The 18,209-nt window shown below is 37.0% G+C and overlaps 1 protein-coding gene across 3 annotated transcripts in view; it reads right to left on the bottom strand.

Moving 5' to 3' along the window:
- The window catches only part of kcnab2a (potassium voltage-gated channel subfamily A regulatory beta subunit 2a), a 145,883-nt gene that overhangs the window by 118,793 nt on the left and 8,881 nt on the right, over window positions 1–18,209 (bottom strand). The window contains exon 1 of one of the 3 annotated variants that reach the window (XM_016268265.1): window positions 9,345–9,644. The exons of the other annotated variants lie outside the window; for them this stretch is intronic. The gene's annotated coding sequence lies outside the window, so the exon portion shown is untranslated. Of the gene's footprint in view, window positions 1–9,344; window positions 9,645–18,209 lie in introns of those variants that run through there. 3 annotated transcript variants of the gene reach the window in all.

The raw sequence follows: 18,209 nt of genomic DNA, 5'->3' as shown, positions 1-18,209 counted from the left end.
GCTTCCACGTGCGTCACTTCGGAGCGGCGCATGCGCAAATCTGACCTTACACGTCATTGCCCCGGAACTGCTTCCAGTGTACAACAATGAGCCCAAGCTACATTGAAGTGATTATTACGTTTTGAATATGGATATTTTTCTTACAAAAACGCATCGATTCGGTACAGAAGGCTTTTGTTCACCCCCCAGAGCAGTGTGAGACTTTTTTTAATGGATGGGCGCATTTTATTTAACTGCTTTTGGACGGATGCATGCAAAACCCACTGAGTGGCATTAAACAGCTTGAAAGATCAAAGACCATTTTTAATATAACTCAGACTGGATTCGTCTGAAAGAAGAAAGTCATGTACACCTATGACTTGAGGGTAGGGCTGTGCGATTTGGGGGAAAATATCAAATTGCGATTTTTTTGACAGATATTGCGATTGCGATTTTAAATTTGCAAAGTCAAGCTTCAGCTCAATATTGTCAATAATGTGCAGCACAGTATGGGTATCATTACCCTGCTGAAAAAAACTATAGAAACCATCACAGAAATTCTTATAGTTTCCATTAAACCATTACAAAATTCCTTTTTGTTTTGGGCATTATTTCAATAGGAATTACTGTTGTTCTATTGTTTGCCATCTGCCAGATTACATCCCACCAATAGAATCCATCAAATAGACACCATTATAGTTTACATTAAAACCAATACAATTCCAATTATAACCCTGAAATCCATAAAATGTTTTGTTGTGTTTTGGGAGAAGTTATATTGTTTTTTTTCAGCAGGCACGATTATAATGGTATAACTACTTTTACAGAATTAACTTAATTACCGAATTTCACAGAAAATGTTTGTTTATTTTTTATAAATAAAGAACTATTTCTTAAATCAATTATTAAAGTATTACATATGTTACATATGCTGATTTATTCATTTTTAAGTATTTGGGATCTTAAGAACAAGTGGAAAATGTGCTGAATGTTTCATTTCATCCAAGTGAAATTAGCAAGCAGTTAGACTGAATTTACATTCGTTTTAAACGCGGAGCCAGGTGCGAGTCGACACAGGTTGCGCGCATGCGTCAAGCCTCAGCCATACTGCCAGATGCGCTCGTGAAGACTTGCGGTGCGGAGCCGGGTGCGAGTATAAACGAGCATTACAAGACAGGCTGCATGCAGTAAGCGTGAACGGCTCGTTCGTGACACGGGATTCGCGCCACGTGGGGCAGAGAGGAGCGAGTATGAGAAGCATTCACAGACACAGGCTGTGTGTGCTCTTCTGAATTTGGAATAGTGAACATGCATTATAAACTTATTTCAAATTAATCTGTTGGGGAGATAAAATGTGTAAAATAATGTTCACGTACTAACAAAAACATCTAAGAATGTATCTTTTATTCTCCAGTACTGAAAACAGAACCGATAAGGGAGCTTTTGAAATGCGCTCTTGCAAATTACCTTTTTTGTTCGTTGTGTCATTTCGACTCTTAAGTTGCATAAATTTTTCTTTAGTTTTATTTTGCCTAACTATCGATTTGACCCAGTAGACGCCATAATCCCACTCGGTCTCTCTCCCGTCCCGGTTTACATGTTTTTAGTTTTTTTAAATGGTGGGTGTTTACACAGTTGGCTAGAGCAGAGAACGGAGGTGCGCTCACTCTTGCCCTGGGCAAGTAAGACTGCAAATCAAGGCTGGCAGTCATGCATATGCTCTGGAAGAGAGTAGTATCACGTCCACATCACAGGCTTTGAGATTAGCAAATCGCAACGTCTCAAATCGCGATTTCGATTCGATTTAAATTAATCGCACAGCCCTACTTGAGGGTGAGTAATTTATGGGCTAATTTTCATTTTTGGGTGAACTAACCCTTTAAAGATACTAAAGTTAGTCAGTCAAGATCAGCGAGTGATTTTCTCTTTTTCGTTTGTAGTTTGATTAACATTATAGATACAAACAGCAGCAGGAATATTAGCCTGCTGTCACTTTACGAGCTGCACGGATCCAATTTATTGATACATATGCATTTTCTTTCTCAGCTGTCTACGTTCACTCAAGTCACGGGTGTTTTAACATAATTGTGTGTGTATTTGACCATTGAAGCACAATAACTCGTGAAGGAGAACAAAATTCGTAATCGCAGGCTGTCTGAGAGAGGCGGCTTTCCGTGCGTGCGCTTCGGTGTGTGATCACGAGTTCTTTTTCAAGGTTTATTGTGCTTAACTCAAGCACATCACACGCTTTAACAATCAAACAATCGTTTAGGGGTGCTCCAATCAGGATTTTTGAGGCCGATCACGATCACCGATCACAGAAAGCAGTATCTGCCGATACGATCACCGATATCGATTTTTTTAAAGCCTTCTTTTTATCATGTAGAATTATTTATAGTGATGATCCAATCAAGATTTTTAGACATTTATTCAGGGCCTAAATTTCATTTTTGAAAATTAATTCCTCTTTTAGGTGACTCTTGTGAGGGGGATTTTTTTCATTTGAGGGGTGGACAAAAAATGTTGCACAATAGCTTACACACAACACAAGCCTGATTTCATGAGCTGTATGTGAGGCGGCCTTTTGCACCGGGTTCACACATACTCCGTTTGCAGTGTGTATGCAGTCCATGTGCGGTACACGAGCGTTTCAGAAGCAGCACTGACTGTGTCTGCAACTGATCCGTGGCTGTTTACTACAAACACAACATTGATCCATTATTTTGATTTCAAATCCAAATATTATTACTTAAAATGCTTCTTTAGCATTGTGATTCTTTTTTTACACAGTCCAGTAATACAATCTTTCATAGACATGTTTAAACGCAAAAAAATAAAAGAAACACATTATTCAATGCTTTTTACTTTTGCATTTACAGATTATAGATTTATATATTAAGTTACTCAAGCAATTGGCAAAATGTTTAAAAGTACTTTCCTTACATTATCACAAACATTCTAAATTAAAGCTTACCACTGACAGAAACAGTCAGCTCTACTGCCTTTTCTTTTGCATTTAATTCTTTATTACAAGCAATCCTGCGGTTCATACAGAACTTTGTGTTGCTACCTCCACGAATGCCAACTATTATTGCCTTGTTTATCTAAAAGTGCTCTTTTCCTTTAAACCTAGCCAAAAAGCCATAGCCTATATGTGTTGACTGTGAAACACAGTAGACTTTAATTATATGCATTTATGGTATAATCACTGCATTTTCGTGTCAATCCATGTTCATATTTACCGCAAACAATGCACTGTTACTTTAATTCAGCGCGTGCCATGCAGCTAAAATAGACTCGTGAGGAAATGATCTCTGCACTGCTGCAGACGCACCGCTACTGGAACGCACTGACGGACACCAACCGTGTGCAGTGGGAGCGCTTTAATCTGTTAACATGAGAGCGGAAAAAATATGCACAGCATACGCACTGCAAACAGAGTAATGTGAACCTGGCATTATGTGTGTGCGCTGCGAGTGTGCATGAGTGCACGGTCTCCAGGAGAGCGCACAAGCGCTGAATGGTTTAAACACTTTTTAATGGCAAGAATTAAAAAGAAATGCAATTTATAAACTTTAGTGACGATGCGACACTGCCTCGATTGTGCAAGTGACAATTCTTGTTAACTGTGCAGCTCGCTTATAGTGCAGACGCAATGTGATTTGAAGCCATTTGTTTCTGAGAGAGAGAGAAAGAGCGGGCGTGCGATTCACTCCTGTTTGTGAAATTATGTCTAGGGTTGGGTATCGATTGGGTTTTTTATGATACTGGTGCCAAATCGATACTTTTAAAACAGTACCGGTGCCTGATACCGATACTTTAAAAATAAAGAGCCACAAAAAAAAACGATGGATAACATTAAAGAACATTAAAAATATTTAAAATAGATATACATAGCATTCACATGCTCCTTGGATGCTCTCATTTCCCGAGTTGTGCTTTCCTTACTCTAAGACTAATAAATGTATTTCACGATCTGGGTAATTATTTAATACAAAACAATATTGAATACAAAACCACACATAATGTTTCTACTGTACTACTGTATCTCTGTCAATCACTCTGATATTTAGTTAAAAAGAGTGAATTGATTGAGTGCTGTCTGTCATGGTCTTTAACCAGTTCTATGAATGACTGTGTGGTATGCCACATACACTGTAATACGTTTTATATTAAATATTCAAATAAAAATAGCAACATGATCTTTTCTAAAGTATGTGTTCGTATCTGTTAAGGGCTAGATTTTCACTGGAGGAAACAGCTGTTTTGTGATGAGGGGTGAACGCAGCAAACTTTACAGTAGATGGGAAACAGATAGCTCCCTCGTGATCTTTTGTAAACTGTATTTATGACAAAGAACTGCACAGATACAGATATTATAACAATCTATCGATAAGCACTAGGGCTGTCAAAATTCTAATTTTCTACTTAAATATTATCAAAATTCGAATTATATTTGAATTCAAAGGCATAATTTCAGTTAGGGGGAAAAAAGCTTTTGGCTTCTCTCCTGAGGACACAAGAGGGCGCATCGAGCAAAATATTATGCACTTTCTTCAAAGCATAATAAAATAACACGACTATCTTTGGAAAAAAAAAGTGCATAATGTTTAAAAACTATATATAATAAATATATTTTAGACATGTTTTTTTAAAAGTTGAACTTGCATTAATTTTACATGGCTTTCTAAACATGCCGCCGTTTTCATATGAAATTTAAATTGGACTGACTGAGGCGATCACAAATTTGTGTACAGTTTATGGAGCTAATCGCTATAGCCTAAAAAATGGCCTAGCGACGCCAATGCTTCTTACGTCCATTTCGGAGAACCAGGAGAAATATTTAAATCGATCGCTCAGGTATTTAAGTGGCACCGAAATGAGGCACCGAAATCTGCGTTCTGATTCGGTTATTGTACATACCGGTTACATAGGTACGGGTTTTGGTACCCAACCCTAATTATGTCTCACAGAGAGTTTTCAAATTACTTTATAAGTTATTTATTGAAGAAATATGAATTGTACCTCACCTTCAGCATTATAATTATTTCACCTGCGCCGGGTGCCGCTGCATGTCATGCCAAAGCTCTGACGGCAGGCACGTTATCAGCTTGAGATCGGTTTTTTGAGATCTGCCTATTTAGAGATCGCCGATCAATCATCACAACGCGATTATCGGTCGATACTTGTAGACCTGTCACGATAACAACTTTTTGTTGTGCGATATATTACCCCAGAAATAATTGCGATAAGCGATATTATTGTCATTTTAAAGACCATTTTATGCCACTGAATATATAATCATAATGTAACAGCATAATAATGCAAGAAGGCCTACACGCTTCCAAATGACAACAAACTTTTAATTCTTAAGAATATTTAGATCATGGAAATTAAGTATCAAAATATTAGATACTTTAAAAAACCTGAATAAATGGTAAATAGACATTTTCTAGCAAAAAGTGCAAAGTAACAAGTAGAAAAAAAATACACAAAAAAAATTATGGAGATTTTTCCATCTACAGATTTTGCCCTGACCTTCTTTTCTCTGTAAATTAAGGGTGCACACTATTGCTGAAAAACACAATCACTACTTAGCAGTCAGATGTCTGTATGCACAAAGAACCAGATCCTTAAACAAGGCCATATCTGCACATGAAAATTTGTTTGTAGAAGCATTTTTTAAATTTGAACTAGCACCTCATGACTACACCACGTTATGTACGAGAAGCTGCAAAAGACACAGGCGCAAGTGGAATGTACAAAACATGGTGACATTAATTTTTAAGTAAATATAATGGGCGATATACTGCGTCACCAAAAATGATTGAGGTCATGTATAGGGATGTAACGATTAACCGCGAGCCGGGTGAAAAAATAGATTAAAATGTGACAATTCAAATCGGTTGAGATGCTAAACAAATTGCGATTCATTTAGGGGCAGGAGTTTATAAGAATCCATGTCTGAGGGGAACTTACTGTCTTTAGAAAAGTTTAGATGGTATTATTTTCTTTTCCTCTTGCCTCTGTATAATGCACATTAAAGTTCATATGTGCAGCGCTGCTTTGTTTACAGCGGAAACCAAGGAAACTCTTTACGTGCCACCTGCTGGCAGAGAGTGAATCTGCGTCTCGTTCAGCTCGTCCGCTGTTTCATGCAGATATTTTTTATGTATAGTTTCACAAAACTGAAGGTAAACCATTCTGTTTCTGTCGAAATTATACAATCTAATTTAGATTAAAAACTGCTCATGTTGCATGTATGCAGCATCTTTGTTTGGATCATGATTAAAATGCAGTGGTTGCCTCTGATTTTAAATGGAAAGAGCACAGACAAAGCCTTATTTTGTTTATATGAAGAGATTTATTTTATTTGTGTTACCCATTTATTTGATTTGGGGCTTGTTTTAAAATTTCAATTTAGTTTTGTTATTTACATTTACATTATATTTAAATTGTCATTTAGCAGACACTTTTATCCCAAGTGACTTACAAATGAGGACAATAGAAGCAATCAAATCCAACAAAAGAGCAATAATATGCAAGTGCTATATTAGTATATTATTATTATAGTGTTATATTTCAATTTGAAAAAGAAATGTGCAGCATTTTGTCCAAGCAATAATAAAAGGACACATTTAATTTATAATGTCTTAAATCTCATTTTGTAAAAAAAAAAAAAAAAAACTGTGAATCGAATCATGAAATCAAAATCGTTAATCGAATCGTGAGTTAAGTGAATCGTTACATCCCTAGTCATGCACATATATTGCACGATAAGTCGATATATTGATTATTGCGACAGGCCTAGCCGATAGCGATCGGTAGCCGATCAATCGGAGCACCCCTACAATCTTTAACTTATCAGAATCAGAATGAGCTTTATTGCCAGGTATGTTTACACATACGAGGAATTTGTTTTCGTGACAGAAGCTTCCACAGTGTAACAGAATGACAGTGACAGAACAAAACAAAAAAACACAGATAATAAAAAATAAAAATAAATAAAAAAATTGAACAAGTAAATAAGGAATAAAAATATACAAATCGACAATTGTATGTACAGGTATAACAATTGTATGTACAGGTATATTATAATATTATAAATTATATTATAATTTTAATATTTACATTCCGTTTTATTTTATGCCATATTGATTACCCAAACCAAAACCACAAGAATAGTATTTACCTGATATTCACCAAACTACAATGCTGTATAGAGGAATTTCTTGCAAGCTGAACGATTTATTATTTGACATCAATAAGGCCTGCCCGATGGCCCGGGGCCAGCATGAAAGATGCTCGGGACAATTGCCCGATCGTGCCATGCCGCATCGTCACAAAAAGTTTATCATTTGCATCTGTTTTTAAGCCTTTCTAATTTAAAAAAAAATCAAGCAATTTAAAAGCATTCCAGCAAGGTGCTAAAGAACTGCATTCTTGGCGAGTAACCTTGTAACTTCAGGGCTCGACAGTGCAAGCATTTGACTCGCATTTACGACTAAAAATAGATGTGTGCGAACTGGAAAATGTATTTAGTTGCACATGTGCGAATAATTATTTATTTTTTACCAAAAAAAAAACAAGCAGATAAAACACTAATAACGTGGTTTTCTATATGGGATGATTAGCCCAATCCTCATGAACACGTGACGCTTTATTATTTGACTGCAGTTTACTTTGTATATTACAAATAAAATGATGATATCTGTGCATCCTACATTTCAATCACTGATGAAGTTTAATACCACAAAGTAGGGCTGAACAATTAATTGCATTTGTGATAATATCGCGATATGAAAGCAGAGGCTGCGATTACACGGTCACGTGACACGCGAGAGTAAAGAGGTGTGTTCGACTTGAAGAGCAGATCGGTGTATGACATCAAAGTACGGCGAGCGAGAGAAAGCATAAGGAGACGTCCGCGCTCTCTTATAGCTCTCGCAGTGCTTTGATGACACACACCCATCGGTCTATGCAGCGCTGCTTCAAGTCGAGCGCAGGCCATCAGCAGAAAAAGTTAGAATGGGAGATGGATCGGTGTGTCAAAGGGAAGAGAAAAGCCATAGATGAAGTGGCACTGACCCAGGCAGGTGCTGGTCATTTAAAAGCTAAATGCAGAAAATATGACGAGGCATATCTTGCTCTCTGCTTCACTCGCCGTGTCTATACCGGACACTACAGTTGTCGCGTCGCGCCGCAAGAGCTCTACACTGGACTCGCGACAAAGCGACTGTTGCAATCATTTGAACTTTGTGTTTGGAAGTTCAACAAATCAGTCAATATACTGTGATTGTAGTTAAATAAAAATGTAATTCATATCAATTCATGCATCACCTAATTTCATCGTAACAAATAGGCCTGGCCTACAGAAAAGAACATTTATGTTTAATCTATCTAATAGTGTGTTGGTCATACTATACAATGATTTATAGCTTGTCTTTGTTGAATAATACAGAACATAAAGAGCTTTTAAAAAAATTGCATATTAAATCGCAATATTGGTAAAACAAAATCGCAATTAGATTATTTTCCTAAATTGTTCAGCCCTACCACAAAGTAAAAAAAACAACAACAGTGCTATCCTTTTCCCTACATAGATCTTATAAAATTGTAGGGATCACACAATACAAAAATGATGGACATCATTTACAAAAGTAAAAGCTCCAGCCTTCAAAGCAAGATCTCCTACCACCTTTTCTCTGCCGTAGCTGCCATTAAAAACTTACTGCACCAGATCCCTGCGACTTGCACCTTCCTCGCATTCACCAACCTCGGCCCAGTGCCCAGAGGCAGAGCGACACCATCCAGACACAACCTAGCAGGAAAAGCTGCTTCCTCTCCAGCAGACTTTACAGTACTTATAATAACATGACAGCAAACCATAACAAAGCCTCATCTTCACAGCATCTACTATAACTAAAGCTGTAATAGAACACATATCATCAATGTCAAACTGCGTAGCGTAAAGCCAGCATTTGTGGGCAACAGATGGGCACTGCAGCAGGTGAGCGCATGATGCTCATATTCAGCCATCAAATGCTTGTTCTTCAATGCATTTCACAGACATTCACTCCTTTCAATTCTTAAATGCTTTTATGATGCCTAATGCTAATTTAAGCAGACACGGCATGCATTAATCATTGGGAAACACAGATTTTAATTCCCTGTTCAATACGGTATGCAGATATGCCTCTCAATGCAGCAAGCAAATGCGGAGACGGGAAAGACAAGGAGACAGAAAGACAGAATTCCCTTTCGCTGCATGGAACATGCACACATATACACTCACGCTTAGGTGGGGAGCAGGATGAGATGGAGAGGAAAGCAAAGAGAGCTCGTCTTGTTGCTTGACTACCCACCTCTGCCGATGCCTGCTGCAGTGTTTCCTGCTCAGCGAGGCTGAAGAAGAGTTGGGTGGGTGCAGCCAGATTGCCTCCGCCGAGCGTCAGAAACAACGGCGAGAGAGCGAGAGAGGGAGGGAGGGGGAGATGAGACTGGAATGGTGAGTGGGTTTATCCTCCACACTACCCTGTCAAGTGTGTGCCTGTATGCATGAGTGTGCGCGTGAGAGGGGGCGGATGGGAAGGAGAGAGAGAGACAGAAGCGGCGCTTATGTGCGAGCGAGTCTCCCGAGACAATGCCAGTGAATAGAGACTAAGGAACACAGTAGATGCGTTAAATACAGGGTCCCTCCCCCTTACATCACACTAACACAGCGCTCTGCACAGTCAGCGCAACATCTAACCATATGGAGGAACAACGTGTGCAAGGAGGAACAGAGAGAGAGGGGAAGACACAAGAAAGGAGACACGCCAACAAATTTAAGCTAGCAAAACACTCAAACTCAAAACAAAAAGTCATGCCAAGAAAAGGAAATATAAAATAAATTTGTTACAATAAATTTTGGAGTGTTATTTTAGTTTCATTGAGATACTATTATAGTTTTTATTAAAATTGTGAATCAGTTTTTATTTGTAAATGTCCTATTATCATTTTAATTTTAGTTAAGGTTTTAGTAGTTTTGTTTTTGTAATTTTTTTATGTGTCAATATGGTTTTTATTAATTTTTATTTCAGTTTTAGTTATTTATGACTAAATTAAAACTTTTAAATTAAATTAAAATGATTAATGCTGTCTTGGCAACTAGCTGAAATAGATACGTTTTTTTATATTTTATTTCAGATTACATTCATTTTATTTCAAGTAACAATTGTTTTTTAATGGTTTTGGCTTTTTAGTTTTAGTTAACTATAATAACCTTGCTTTATATGTGTGCATCTCAACTGCCAGAATTTAATTAAAACTAGTTTATATTAATACAATATATATCGGTTTGACACTGTTACAGACACTGATGAATAATTTAAATGTTTCTGTAATTTTGACAGTTTATTTCATTTTTTCATCATTAGAAATCTTCCCAAAGAAGAGGATGCTAGTAGGATGCAGTTGAAGAAAGGGGGGGCTCAACAATAAGGCCTGCCCGATGGCCCGGGGCCAGCATGAAAGATGCTCGGGAAAATTTGCCCGATCGTGCCACTGCCGCATCGTCACAAAAAGTTTATCATTTGCATCTGTTTTTAAGCCTTTCTATTTAAAAGCATTCCAGCAAGGCGCTAAAGAACTGCATTCTTGGCGAGTAACCTTGTAACTTCAGGGCTCGACAGTGCAAGCATTTCACTCGCATTTACGACTAAAAATAGATGTGTGCGAACTGGAAAATGAATTTAGATGCACATGTGCGAATAATTATTTATTTTTTACCAAAAAAAAAAAACCAAGCAGATAAAACACTAATAACGTGGTTTTCTATATGGGATGATTAGCCTAATCCTCATGAACACGTGACGCTAGCGCGTGGTATCAGACATGAACTATACAGAATGCGAACAAGATTAACTTTAATAAAAGGAGATAATGGCGCAAAAGCGAATTTCAGATTTTTTTTTTAAATGCCCATCCCAGCAAAAACTTGCATATTAAATCGCAATATTGGTAAAACAAAATCGCAATTAGATTATTTTCCTAAATTGTTCAGCCCTACCACAAAGTAAAAAAAACAACAACAGTGCTATCCTTTTCCCTACATAGATCTTATAAAATTGTAGGGATCACACAATACAAAAATGATGGACATCATTTACAAAAGTAAAAGCTCCAGCCTTCAAAGCAAGATCTCCTACCACCTTTTCTCTGCCGTAGCTGCCATTAAAAACTTACTGCACCAGATCCCTGCGACTTGCACCTTCCTCGCATTCACCAACCTCGGCCCAGTGCCCAGAGGCAGAGCGACACCATCCACACAAACCTAGCAGGAAAATCCACTTCCTCTCCAGCAGATAGTACTTATAATAACACCATGACAGCTCAGAGAAACCATAACACAGCCTTATCTGCACAGCATCTACTATAAGTAAGCCATAATAGAAGATCAAGGTCGGACTGCGTAGCGTAAAGCCAGCATTTGTGGGCAACAGATGGGCACTGCAGCAGGTGAGCGCATGATGCTCATATTCAGCCATCAAATGCTTGTTCTTCAATGCATTTCACAGACATTCACTCCTTTCAATTCTTAAATGCTTTTATGATGCCTAATGCTAATTTAAGCAGACACGGCATGCATTAATCATTGGGAAACACAGATTTTAATTCCCTGTTCAATACGGTATGCAGATATGCCTCTCAATGCAGCAAGCAAATGCGGAGACGGGAAAGACAAGGAGACAGAAAGACAGAATTCCCTTTCGCTGCATGGAACATGCACACATATACACTCACGCTTAGGTGGGGAGCAGGATGAGATGGAGAGGAAAGCAAAGAGAGCTCGTCTTGTTGCTTGACTACCCACCTCTGCCGATGCCTGCTGCAGTGTTTCCTGCTCAGCGAGGCTGAAGAAGAGTTGGGTGGGTGCAGCCAGATTGCCTCCGCCGAGCGTCAGAAACAACGGCGAGAGAGCGAGAGAGGGAGGGAGGGGGAGATGAGACTGGAATGGTGAGTGGGTTTATCCTCCACACTACCCTGTCAAGTGTGTGCCTGTATGCATGAGTGTGCGCGTGAGAGGGGGCGGATGGGAAGGAGAGAGAGAGACAGAAGCGGCGCTTATGTGCGAGCGAGTCTCCCGAGACAATGCCAGTGAATAGAGACTAAGGAACACAGTAGATGCGTTAAATACAGGGTCCCTCCCCCTTACATCACACTAACACAGCGCTCTGCACAGTCAGCGCAACATCTAACCATATGGAGGAACAACGTGTGCAAGGAGGAACAGAGAGAGAGGGGAAGACACAAGAAAGGAGACACGCCAACAAATTTAAGCTAGCAAAACACTCAAACTCAAAACAAAAAGTCATGCCAAGAAAAGGAAATATAAAATAAATTTGTTACAATAAATTTTGGAGTGTTATTTTAGTTTCATTGAGATACTATTATAGTTTTTATTAAAATTGTGAATCAGTTTTTATTTGTAAATGTCCTATTATCATTTTAATTTTAGTTAAGGTTTTAGTAGTTTTGTTTTTGTAATTTTTTTATGTGTCAATATGGTTTTTATTAATTTTTATTTCAGTTTTAGTTATTTATGACTAAATTAAAACTTTTAAATTAAATTAAAATGATTAATGCTGTCTTGGCAACTAGCTGAAATAGATACGTTTTTTTATATTTTATTTCAGATTACATTCATTTTATTTCAAGTAACAATTGTTTTTTAATGGTTTTGGCTTTTTAGTTTTAGTTAACTATAATAACCTTGCTTTATATGTGTGCATCTCAACTGCCAGAATTTAATTAAAACTAGTTTATATTAATACAATATATATCGGTTTGACACTGTTACAGACACTGATGAATAATTTAAATGTTTCTGTAATTTTGACAGTTTATTTCATTTTTTCATCATTAGAAATCTTCCCAAAGAAGAGGATGCTAGTAGGATGCAGTTGAAGAAAGGGGGGGCTCAACAATAAGGCCTGCCCGATGGCCCGGGGCCAGCATGAAAGATGCTCGGGAAAATTTGCCCGATCGTGCCACTGCCGCATCGTCACAAAAAGTTTATCATTTGCATCTGTTTTTAAGCCTTTCTATTTAAAAGCATTCCAGCAAGGCGCTAAAGAACTGCATTCTTGGCGAGTAACCTTGTAACTTCAGGGCTCGACAGTGCAAGCATTTCACTCGCATTTACGACTAAAAATAGATGTGTGCGAACTGGAAAATGTATTTAGTTGCACATGTGCGAATAATTATTTATTTTTTACCAAAAAAAAAAAACCAAGCAGATAAAACACTAATAACGTGGTTTTCTATATGGGATGATTAGCCTAATCCTCATGAACACGTGACGCTAGCATGTGGTATCAGACATGAACTGTACAGAATGCGAACAAGATTAACTTTAATAAAAGGAGATAATGGCGCAAAAGCGAATTTCAGATTTTTTTTTTAAATGCCCATCCCAGCAAAAACTTTCCAAAATCGGCATCCAACACCAGCCCCAGCACGAGCACGAGCACCGACGTAAGTGAACCAGTCCCCTCCCCCACTCTTTCACCCAACACGGACACACACAGCACACCCAACCCGAAAACATCTTCCCGTGCTCCTGAGACTTTAAGAATTTAGAACCAAGAACTACTTTATTACAGATGTTCAGTCAGATCATAAAAATATGAAATACTGTTTAAAGAGCTGTTGAAATAATTAAAGTTTTCAAATAAATGAAATCACTTTGCTTTTAAAGGTCCTCGTATCTCTTTATTAGGTAAAAACACATTATTTAATACATTTTCATTGCGCCCCTAAAATTCTTTAATGTGCTCCTAAATTTTTCAACTTAGGAGCACATGTACTCCTTCTGAAAAAAGTAAGCGTCAAGCCCTGAACTTTAACAATGATTAATCTATAGCTATTTGATTTATACAGTGGAGTAGAGATGCACCGATCGACTGGGCATTTTTTGTTTTATTCCAGACAATCTCTGTGCTTGCACCCTAACTGCATAGCAATAATTTTTTTCAAAATGTAATTTGTGTGGAAATATTACATTATTATTATTATATTTAGTCTGTAAACGCCCATTAACAGAGGCCAGCGAAGCTGAAGACGGATGCAAAGAGGAGAAAATAACATTACTTTACAGGCAGAGCAGCTCTTTTCACGATGCGCAAAATATAGGAAGAAAATCCTAAATATTGAATTTTTTTATGGATGTGTTGAGGGGAACTGACTGTTTTCAGAAAAGTTTACATGGCATTTTCTATTCATCTTGGCTCGGTATAATGCATTTAAAGTAGTGCTAATATGACCGTTCTGCTTTGTTTACAGCAATAACCAAGTAAACGCTGCTGTTCCATGAGCGCCACCTGCTGTCAGAGAGTGACTCTGCATCTCAATCAGCCCGTCTGCTGTTTCTGTTTCATACCTGTAGGTGTTTTATGTAGCATAATTTTACAAAGCTAAAGTCAGATGTTAATCTTTTTTTTTTTTTTTATTGATTCATGATTAAAATGCCGTGGTTACCACTAATTTCAAATGGTTATGAAAAATCAAGGTGCAACACAGTAGAGTATGGAAATGGTATTTTATATGTGATTATTCAATTTTGGTACCTGAACACCAACAAACATAAAATCCTAATTCATTTAATTTGTATCTTTGTTTTATATATTCAGTTGTGCTACTGCTTGTAATTTGTTCATTTGTTCTTATTTAATGACTGTTCACTTGTCTTTATTACTGATTAACTTTATATTTGTCAGGCTAGTCGTTTTTGCGGTTGTATCGAAATTGAAATCGAGAATTGTAAAATTGAATTTGTATCTAAAATATTGGTGTCATAGAAGCTTATTTATTAGAATACAAGATAACATCAATCAAAAACAATAATAAAGGCAACCATTTTATTTTTTTCAGTGAAAATGTTGACAGGGCAAGTAATAATTTGAACCACTGGCCCAACCTGCGTTGAGCCCTGGGTACTACCTTTCCATCATTTCAGCTTCTGCACTATAGATCATCTCATTTTCCACACAGATTGTATTAGCACATGCATTAGTATGAGATGTTTGGTCGTAGCTTTGGGGACTGCAGCAACTCTAGCATTGCATTACTACTGTGTCGCTGGTCCTTGGCTCACGTCCAGCCATACTACAGCAGATCTGTTTGCCACCTCTCTATTCCCATCCTTGCAGCATGGAGACCATAAGGAAACGCCTCATCATTTAGCCTAAGTACTGTCCTAAGTGATGCATTTACTTTGAGTGCTAAATAGGATACAGAACAGTGTAAGAATAAATGCTTTCTTGAAGACCAGAATGGTCTATTAAATTTTCACAAATTCATGCATATATAAGTAGGATAAGCAAAAAGATAAACAGGATTGGAATGCTGTCTGTAAACTGAATCTCTATATTCATTTGAAGATAATGTAGCGGAGTGTTTGATGCACAAGTAATAATGTTAAAAATCAATGAAGGTTCCTTTTAAATTGAAATCCAATAGCCATTTTAATAAGTCTACAGGCAAAACAGCTCAAGAGGTTGTCTTTAATGCCTTCAATTCTTTACAAATTATTTAAACCTTATTTAGCTAAATTCTTGCAATACAGAAAATCCCATACAGGTTGCCTCAGTATGTCACAAAAGTAAAAATAAATAAATAATATATAGCGCTGAATCTCAAGCTGAAATTACTACATGGGACAAGAATAAAGCTTATTCATGAAAATGCCCTGGAGCGTTTGTCAATACATCTCTCATATAAGAGCATGTTCAACACTTTAAACCGCAACATCCACAGCTTTTCCACTGGGGCGTGCATTCGCATTCTCATGACGACAAGAGAGGCATACGTATTTTCAATTCCCACGGGACTGGGTCCATTTCTCAGCTGAAAAACAATAATAATAAGCCTGAGAAAGGAAGAGAGCAGGTGAACTCACTTTCAGCAAACTGACGTAATTCTAGGAAAGATATTTAAAATATCCTTGACCTTGAAGAGATACAGCAATAAAGAATGTGCTGAAAGATATCAGTAAGTAATTTTTGCCCATTATGGGTAGTCCCTCCACATTGCAATGGAAAATTAGGAATTACATTTGCACAGTCAATTACATAATCACAAGGACAAAATACACAAGAACATAATTGTGTAGTAGATCCGACTGGTTTTGCGAGAACGTGACGATTCCTCGCAAAACAATTTGCAGGGTTTACATTAGAGCTGCATGATTAATTGTGTAAAGATCGCAATCGCGATTCAAACATCTTATTCCTGAATGACAATGATTCAGCTCTGTCTATTACAACTGTTTCACATCGCGAGTGTCACTGGAGCGTGAGAAGCATGTTTTGTCACTGCCCATGTTAATGAATCATTCATGCTGCTGCTGATCCAGAAAGAGCAACACAAACAGTCTTTTCAATCACACATCATTATTTCTGTTACAGACATGTAAATAACATAAGTACTGGGATAAAAGTTTATAGTTTGAGTATAAACACTTATTCTCTACAGTAGCGTTCAAAATGAAAGTATTATAACGCGTGTATGTATTGTAATGCTTATCCTCTTCCGCCAGGAGGTGGCGACAACTGCCCGTTTAAAAAAGTATTTGTCATTGAATCATTCATACAGTAGATTCCAATTGTGAAAAAGGTCTTTATGAATTGGGACACTGACTCCATTGAATTTATTATTATTTTTATTTTTAAATGAATATATTTTTAAAAAAGACTTAAGCAATGAACATTTTGTCAGAAGAACCACTAGTAAATTATGTTATTTTGTTTAGTTTTCTAATCTTTTTTTCTTCAGAATCGTGAGAGAATCGTGATCTCCAATTTATATTTAAAAAAAACATGATTCTCAATTTATCCAGAATCGTGCAGCTCTAGTTTACATGTTGTTCATTGCTGCATATAATTCATTAAAATAGAAGTTTAGTTTCATAAAGTACAAGTTGATTTCAAAATGCACCTAAATTTTTGGCATTTTGTGTTTTTCAGTTGAATAAAATACTATTTTTCCCTATATATTTCATCATTGAGGATTTCTTTTAGGGATGCACCGATATGAAAATTTTGGCCGATACCGATAACCGATTATTCTTTATTTTTGAAAGCCGATAACCGATATGTTGGCCGATAAATCTATATCCAAATTGTTATATACTTTTTGAGAGCCTGATTACAAAAAAGGTCTCATCATTAAAAGCCACATCCCAAACACTTCAACATAAGCAGCCTAGTTTGAACGGTGTACGTTTTAAAAATATTTTTACTCTCCCATTACCAAATTTAGTCATAAAAAAGTCTTACAAATAAATAAAATTATGCATAAATAATGCAAACAAGTCACTGGACATCATTACACGTGTAAAGAATCAAAATGAATGCGCCACAGATCAATAAAACAGAATAGCCTCTGCACGGACAATAATTAAATGATTTTAATTACTAAACCATATTGTTGATGAAAATAATAAGAGAAAAATACAAGTGGTTGTTGTTATTAATAATATATCAATGATTTTGAAAAAGTAACAAATTAATACCACTGTTTTAAATAGCAGCCATTGAGCTGCAGCTCAAGCTGAAGCTGAAGAGCTGAATGAACACGGTAAACTGAAGCGTTTGCTGGCAGCTTATTTAACTCAAGGAAATGCATCCTGAGATTAATATTAATACAACATAAACATAATATTACAACTTATATATGTACAAAATGACGCAGTTATTGCATGCTATAGTCAGAATGTGTGATCCTGTTGTGGATGCGCTCTTCCCATAACAACGCGCTGAAACACGGCAACTAAACCCAAAGAATTCACAACGTTTTATTATAATAATGTTCTCATTAGAATGTTATATACACGACATTCCCAATCATAGTTATTAATGTTGTGCACTGCTGTTTGAGCTGCGTGCGCTGAGCTAAAGATGATCACCGGTAAACTGAAGCGCTCTTTTAACTTAACCAAACGCATTCTATATGAGATAAATCAGATATACATCAAATAAACACAATATTACAACGTACAATTGCACAAAAGGCTGCAAACGAACAGCGCACATCTGAAGTGTCTCTGAAGGAAATAATGCATTATTTATCGGCTTTAAGATATCGGCCAAATTTTCTTATCAGGCCGATACCGATAACAGAAAAAAATGAGCATTTATCGGCCGATACCGATATGGTGGCCGATATATCGTGCATCCCTAAAAAAGAGA

Source organism: Sinocyclocheilus grahami, unplaced genomic scaffold (assembly GCF_001515645.1).
Source record: "Sinocyclocheilus grahami isolate Dianchi unplaced genomic scaffold, SAMN03320097.WGS_v1.1 scaffold44.1, whole genome shotgun sequence".
NCBI lineage: Eukaryota > Metazoa > Chordata > Actinopteri > Cypriniformes > Cyprinidae > Sinocyclocheilus > Sinocyclocheilus grahami.
Note: the sequence above shows the minus strand (reverse complement) of the source record. Positions and strands in the feature narration are given on the sequence as shown.